We start from the raw sequence: 6,181 nt of genomic DNA on the forward strand, positions 1-6,181 counted from the left end.
TGTGTTACTTGGTGTAAGTGCATTTCTTTGTTACTTGGTGTAAGTGTGCGCCTGTGTTACTGGGTATCAGTGTATGTCTTTGTTACTTGGTGTCAGTGTATGTCTTTGTTACTTGGTGTAAGTGCGCGTCTGTGTTACTGGGTACAGTGTATGTCTTTGTTTTGGGTATCAGTGTATGTCTTTGTGACTTGGTGTCATTGTATGTCTTTGTGACTGGGTATCAGTGTGTGTCTTTGTGACTTGGTGCCAGTGTACGTCTTTGTTACTTGGTGTAAGTGTGTGTCTGTGTTCCTGGGTATCAGTGTAAGTCTTTGTTACTTGGTGCAAGTGTATGTCTGTGTTACTTGGTGTAAGTGTATGTCTTTGTTACTTGGTGTAAGTGTGCGCCTGTGTTACTGGGTATCACTGTTTGTCTTTGTTACTTGGTGTAAGTGTGTGTCTGTGTTACTGGGGTTCAGTGTGTGTCTGTGTTACTGGGGGTCATTGTGTGTTTCTAACTGGGTGCAGGGTGTGTCTGTGTTACTGGGTATCAATGTATGTATTTGTTACTGGGTGTAAGTGTATGTCTTTGTTACTTGGTGTCAGTTTATGTCTCTGTTACTTGGTGTAAGTGTGTGTTTTTGTTACTGGGGGTCAGTGTGTGTCTGTGTTACAGGGGGTCATTGTGTGTTTCTAACTGGGTGTCAGTGTGTGTCTGTGTTACTGGGTATCAATGTATGTCTTTGTTACTGGGTGTAAGTGTATGTCTTTGTTACTTGGTGTCAGTGTATGTGTTTGTGACTTTATGTCATTTTCTGTCTTAGTTACTGGCTGTCAGTGTATGTCTTTGTTACTTGGTGCAAGTGTTTGTCAAAATACTTGGTGTAAGTGTATGTCTTTGTTACTTGATGTAATTGTCTGTCCTTGTTACTTGGTGTAAGTGTATGTCTTTGTTAATTGGTGTCAGTGTATGTCTGTGTTACTTGGTGTAAGTATGTGTCTTTGTTACTTGGTGTAAGTGTATGTCTTTGTTTCTTGCCGTAAGTGTGCGTCTGTGTTACTGGGTATCAGTGTATGTCTTTTTAACTGGGTATCAGTGTATGTCTTTGTGACTAGGTGTAAGTGTGTGTCTGTGTTACTGGGGGTCAGTGTGTGTCTTTGTTACTGGGGGTCATTGTGTGTCTCTAACTGGGTGTCAGTGTGTGTCTGTGTTACTGGGTATCAATGTATGTCTTTGTTACTGGGTATCAGTGTATGTCTTTGTGACTTGGTGTCAGTGTATGTCTTTGTTACTGTGTGTCAGTGTGTGTCTTTGTGACTTGGTGCCAGTGTACGTCTTTGTTACTTCGTGTAAGTGTGTGTCTGTGTTACTGGGTATCAGTGTAAGTCTTTGTGACTTGGTGTCAGTGTATGTCAAAATACTTGGTTTAAGTGTATGTCTTTGTTACTTGGTGTATTTGTCTGTCTTTGTTACTTGGTGTCAGTGTATGTCTGTGTTACTTGGTGTAAGTGTGTGTCTTTGTTATTTCTTGTCAGTGTTTGTCTTTGTTACTTGGTGTAAGTGTGTGTCTTTGTTACTTGGTGTAAGTGTATGTGTTTGTGACTTGTTGTCAGTGGATTTCTTTGTTACTGGGTGTTAGTGTAAGGCTTTGTTACTTGGTGTAAGTGTTGTCAAAATACTTGGAGTAAGTGTATGTCTGTGTTACTTGGTGTAAGTGTATGTCTTTGTTACTTGGTGTAAGTGTGCGCCTGTGTTACTGGGTATCAGTGTATGTCTTTGTTACTTGTTGTCAGTGTATGTCTTTGTTACTTGGTGTAAGTGTGCGTCTGTGTTACTTGGTATCAGTGTATGTCTTCGTTACTAGGTGTCAGTGTATGTCTTTGTTACTTGGTGTAAGTGTGTTTCTGTGTTACTGGGGGTCAGTGTGTGTCTGTGTTACTGCGGGTCATTGTGTGTTTCTAACTGGGTGTCAGTGTGTGTCTGTGTTACTGGGATTCAATGTATGTCTTTGTTACTTGGTGTCAGTGTATGTGTTTGTGACTTGGTGTCATTGTATGTCTTAGTCACTGGGTGTCAGTGTATGTCTTTGTTACTTGGTGCAAGTGTATGTCAAAATACTTGGTGTAAGTGTATGTCTTTGTTACTTGGTGTAAGTGTATGTCTTTGTTACTTGGTGTCAGTGTTTGTCTGTGTTACTTGGTGTAAGTATGTGTCTTTGTTACTTGGTGTAAGTGTATGTCTTTGTTACTTGGTGTAAGTGTGCGTCTGTGTTACGGGGTATCAGTGTATGTATTTTTTACTGGGTATCATTGCATGTCTTTGTGACTTGGTGTCAGTGTATGTCTTTGTTACTGGGTGTCAGTGTGTGTCTTTGTGACTTGGTGTCAGTGTATGTCTTTGTTACTTGGTGTAAGTGTGTGTCTGTGTAACTGTGTATCAGTGTATGTCTTTGTTACTTGGTGGCAGTGTATGTCAAAATACTTGGTGTAAGTGTATGTCTTTGTTACTTGGTGTAAGTGTGTGTCTTTGTTACTTGGTGTCAGTGTGTGTCTGTGCTCCTGGGTGTCAGTGTATGTCTTTGTTACTTGGTGTCAGTGGATTTCTTTGTCACTGGGTGTCTGTGTATGTCTTTGCTACTTGGTGTAAGTGTATGTCAAAATACTTGGTGCAGGTGTACGTCAGTGTTACTTGGTGTAAGTGTATGTCTTTGTTACTTGGTGTAAGTGTGCGTCTGTGTTACTGGGTATCAGTGTATGTCTTTGTTACTTGGTGTCATTGTATGTCTTTGTCACTTGGTGTAAGTGTGTGTCTGTGTTACTGGGGGTCCGTGAGTGTCTGTGTTACTGGGGGTCTTTTTGTGTTTCTAACTGGGTGTCAGTGTGTGTCTGTGATACTGGGTATCAATGTACGTCTTTGTTACTGGGTGTAAGTGTATGTCTTTGTTACTTGGTGTCAGTGTATGTGTTTGTGACTTGGTGTCACTGTATGTCTTAGTTACTGGGTGTCAGTGTATGTCTTTGTTACTTGGTGCAAGTGTATGTCAAAATACTTCGTGTAATTGTATGTCTTTGTTACTTGATGTAATTGTCTGTCTTTGTTACTTTGTGTACGTGTATGTCTTTGTTAATTGGTGTCAGTGTATGTCTGTGTTACCTGGTGTAAGTATGTGTCTATGTTACTTGGTGTAAGTGTATATCTTTGTTACTTGGTGTAAGTGTGCGTCTGTGTTACTGGGTGTACGTGTATGTCTTTTTTACTGGGTATCACTGTATGTATTTGTGACTTGGTGTCAGTGTATGTCTTTGTTACTGGGTGTCAGTGTGTGTCTTTATGACTTGGTGTCAGTGTATGTCTTTGTTACTTGGTGTAAGTGTGTGTCTGTGTTACTGTGTATCAGTGTGTGTCTTTGTTACTTGGTGGCAGTGTATGTCAAAATACTTGGTGTAAGTGTATGTCTTTGTTACTTGGTGTAAGTGTGTGTCTTTGTTACTTGGTGTCAGTGTGTGTCTGTGTTCCTGGGTGTCAGTGTATGTCTTTGTTACTTGGTGTCAGTGGATTTCTTTGTTCATTGGTGTCAGTGTATGTCTGTGTTACTTGGTGTAAGTATGTGTCTTTGTTACTTGGTGTAAGTGTATGTCTTTGTTACTTGGTGTAAGTGTGCGTCTGTGTTACTGGGTATCAGTGTATGTCTTTTTTCCTGGGTATCAGTCATGTCTTTGAGACTTGGTGTCAGTGTATGTCTTTGTTACTGGGTGTCAGTGTGTGTCTTTGAAACTTGGTGTCAGTGTATGTCTTTGTTACTGGGTGTCAGTGTATGTCTTTGTTACTTGGTGTCAGTGTATGTCTTTGTCATTTGGTGTACTTGTGTGTCTGTGTTACTGTGTATCAGTGTATGTCTTTGTTACTTGGTGCAAGTGTATGTCAAAATACTTGGTGTAAGTGTATGTCTTTGTTACTTGATGTAATTGTCTGTCTTTGTTACTTGGTGTAAGTGCATGCCTTTGTTACTTGGTGCAAGTGTGCGTCTGTGTTACTGGGTATCAGTGTATGTCTTTTTTACTGGGTATCAGTGTATGTCTTTGTGACTTGGTGTCAGTGTATGTCTTTGTTACTGGGTGTCAGTGTGTGTCTTTGAGACCTGGTGTAAGTGTATTTCAAAATACTTGGTGTCAGTGTATGTCTGTGTTACTTGGTGCAAGTGTGCGTCTGTGTTACTGGGTATCAGTGTATGTCTTTTTTACTGGGTATCAGTGTATGTCTTTGTGACTTGGTGTCAGTGTATGTCTTTGTTACTGGGTATCAGTGTATGTCTTTGTGACTTGGTGTCAGTGTATGTCAAAATACTTGGTGTAAGTGTATGTCTTTGTTACTTGGTGTAAGTGTGTGTCTTTGTTACTTGGTGTCAGTGTGTGTCAGTGTTCCTGGGTGTCAGTGTATGTCTTTGTTACTTGGTGTAAGTGTGTGTCTGTTTGATTGTGTATCAGTGTATTTCTTTGCTACTTGGTGGCAGTGCATGTCAAAATACTTGGTGTTAGTGTATGTCTTTGTTACTTGGTGTCAGTTTATGTCTTTGTTACTTGGTGTAAGTGTATGTCTTTGTTACTTGGTGTCAGTGTATGTGTTTGTGACTAGTTGTCAGTGGATGTCTTTGTTACTGGGTGTAAGTGTATGTCTGTGTTACTTGGTGTAAGTGTATGTCTTTGTTACTTGGTGTAAGTGTGCGTCTGTGTTACTGGGTATCAGTGTCTGTATTTGTTACTGGGTATCAGAGTATGTCTTTGATACTTGGTGCCAGTGTACGTCTTTGTTAATTGGTGTAAGTGTGTGTCTGTGTTACTGGGTTTCAGTGTATGTCTTTGTTACTTGGTGTTAGTGTTTGTCAAAATACTTGGTGTAATTGTCTGTCTTTGTTTCTTGGTGTCAGTGTATGTCTGTGTTACTTGGTGTAAGTGTGTGACTTTGTTATTTCTTGTCAGTGTATGTCTTTGTTACTTGGTGTAAATGTGTGTCTTTGTTACTTGGTGTCAGTGTGTTTCTGTGTTCCTGGGTGTCAGTGTATGTCTTTGTTACTTGGTGTAAGTGTATGTCTTTGTTACTTGGTGTCAGTGAATGTGTTTGTGACTTGTTGTCAGTGGATTACTTTGTTACTGGGTGTCAGTGTATGTCTTTGTTACTGGGTGTAAGTGTATGTCAAAATACTTGGTGTAAGTGTGCGCCTGTGTTACTGCGTATCAGTGTATGTCTTTGTTACTTGGTGTCAGTGTATGTCTTTGTTACTTGGTGTAAGTGTGCGTCTGTGTTACTGGGTATCAGTGTATGTCTTTGTTACTTGGTGTCAGTGTATGTCTTTGTTACTTGGTGTAAGTGTGTGTCTGTGTTACTGGGGGTCAGTGAGTGTCTGTGTTACTGGGTATCAATGTATGTCTTTGTTACTTGGTGTAAGTGTATGTCTTTGTTACTTGGTGTCAGTGTTTGTCTCTGTTACTTGGTGTAAGTATGTGTCTTTGTTACTTGGTGTAAGTGTATGTCTTTGTTACTTGGTGTCAGTCTTTGTCTCTGTTACTTGGTGTAAGTATGTGTCTTTGTTACTTGGTGTAAGTGTATGTCTTTGTTACTTGGAGTAAGTGTGCGTCTGTGTTACTGGGTATCAGTGTATGTATTTTTTACTGGGTATCAGTGCATGTCTTTGTGACTTGGTGTCAGTGTATGTCTTTGTTACTGGGTGTCAGTGTGTGTCTTTGTGACTTGGTGTCAGCGCATGTCTTTGTTACTTGGTGTAAGTGTGTGTCTGTGTTACTGGGTGTCAGTGTATGTCTTTGTTACTTGGTGTCAGTGTATGTCTTTATTACTGGGTGTCAGTGTGTGTCTTTGTGACTTGGTGTCAGTGTATGTCTTTTTTACTTGTTGTAAGTGTGTGTCTGTGTTACTGTGTATCAGTGTATGTCTTTGTTACTTGGTGGCAGTGTATGTCAAAATACTTGGTATCAGTGTATGTCTTTGTTACTTGGTGTAAGTGTGTGTCTTTGTTACTTGGTGTCAGTGTGTGTCTGTGCTCCTGGGTGTCAGTGTATGTCTCTGTTACTTGGTGTCAGTGGATTTCTTTGTCACTGGGTGTCAGTGTATGTCTTTGCTACTTGGTGTAAGTGTATGTCAAAATACTTGGTGCAGGTGTACGTCAGTGTTACTTGGTGTAAGTGTATG

The sequence above is a fragment of the Heterodontus francisci genome, unplaced genomic scaffold (assembly GCF_036365525.1).
Source record: "Heterodontus francisci isolate sHetFra1 unplaced genomic scaffold, sHetFra1.hap1 HAP1_SCAFFOLD_49_2, whole genome shotgun sequence".
In the NCBI taxonomy this organism is placed as follows: domain Eukaryota; kingdom Metazoa; phylum Chordata; class Chondrichthyes; order Heterodontiformes; family Heterodontidae; genus Heterodontus; species Heterodontus francisci.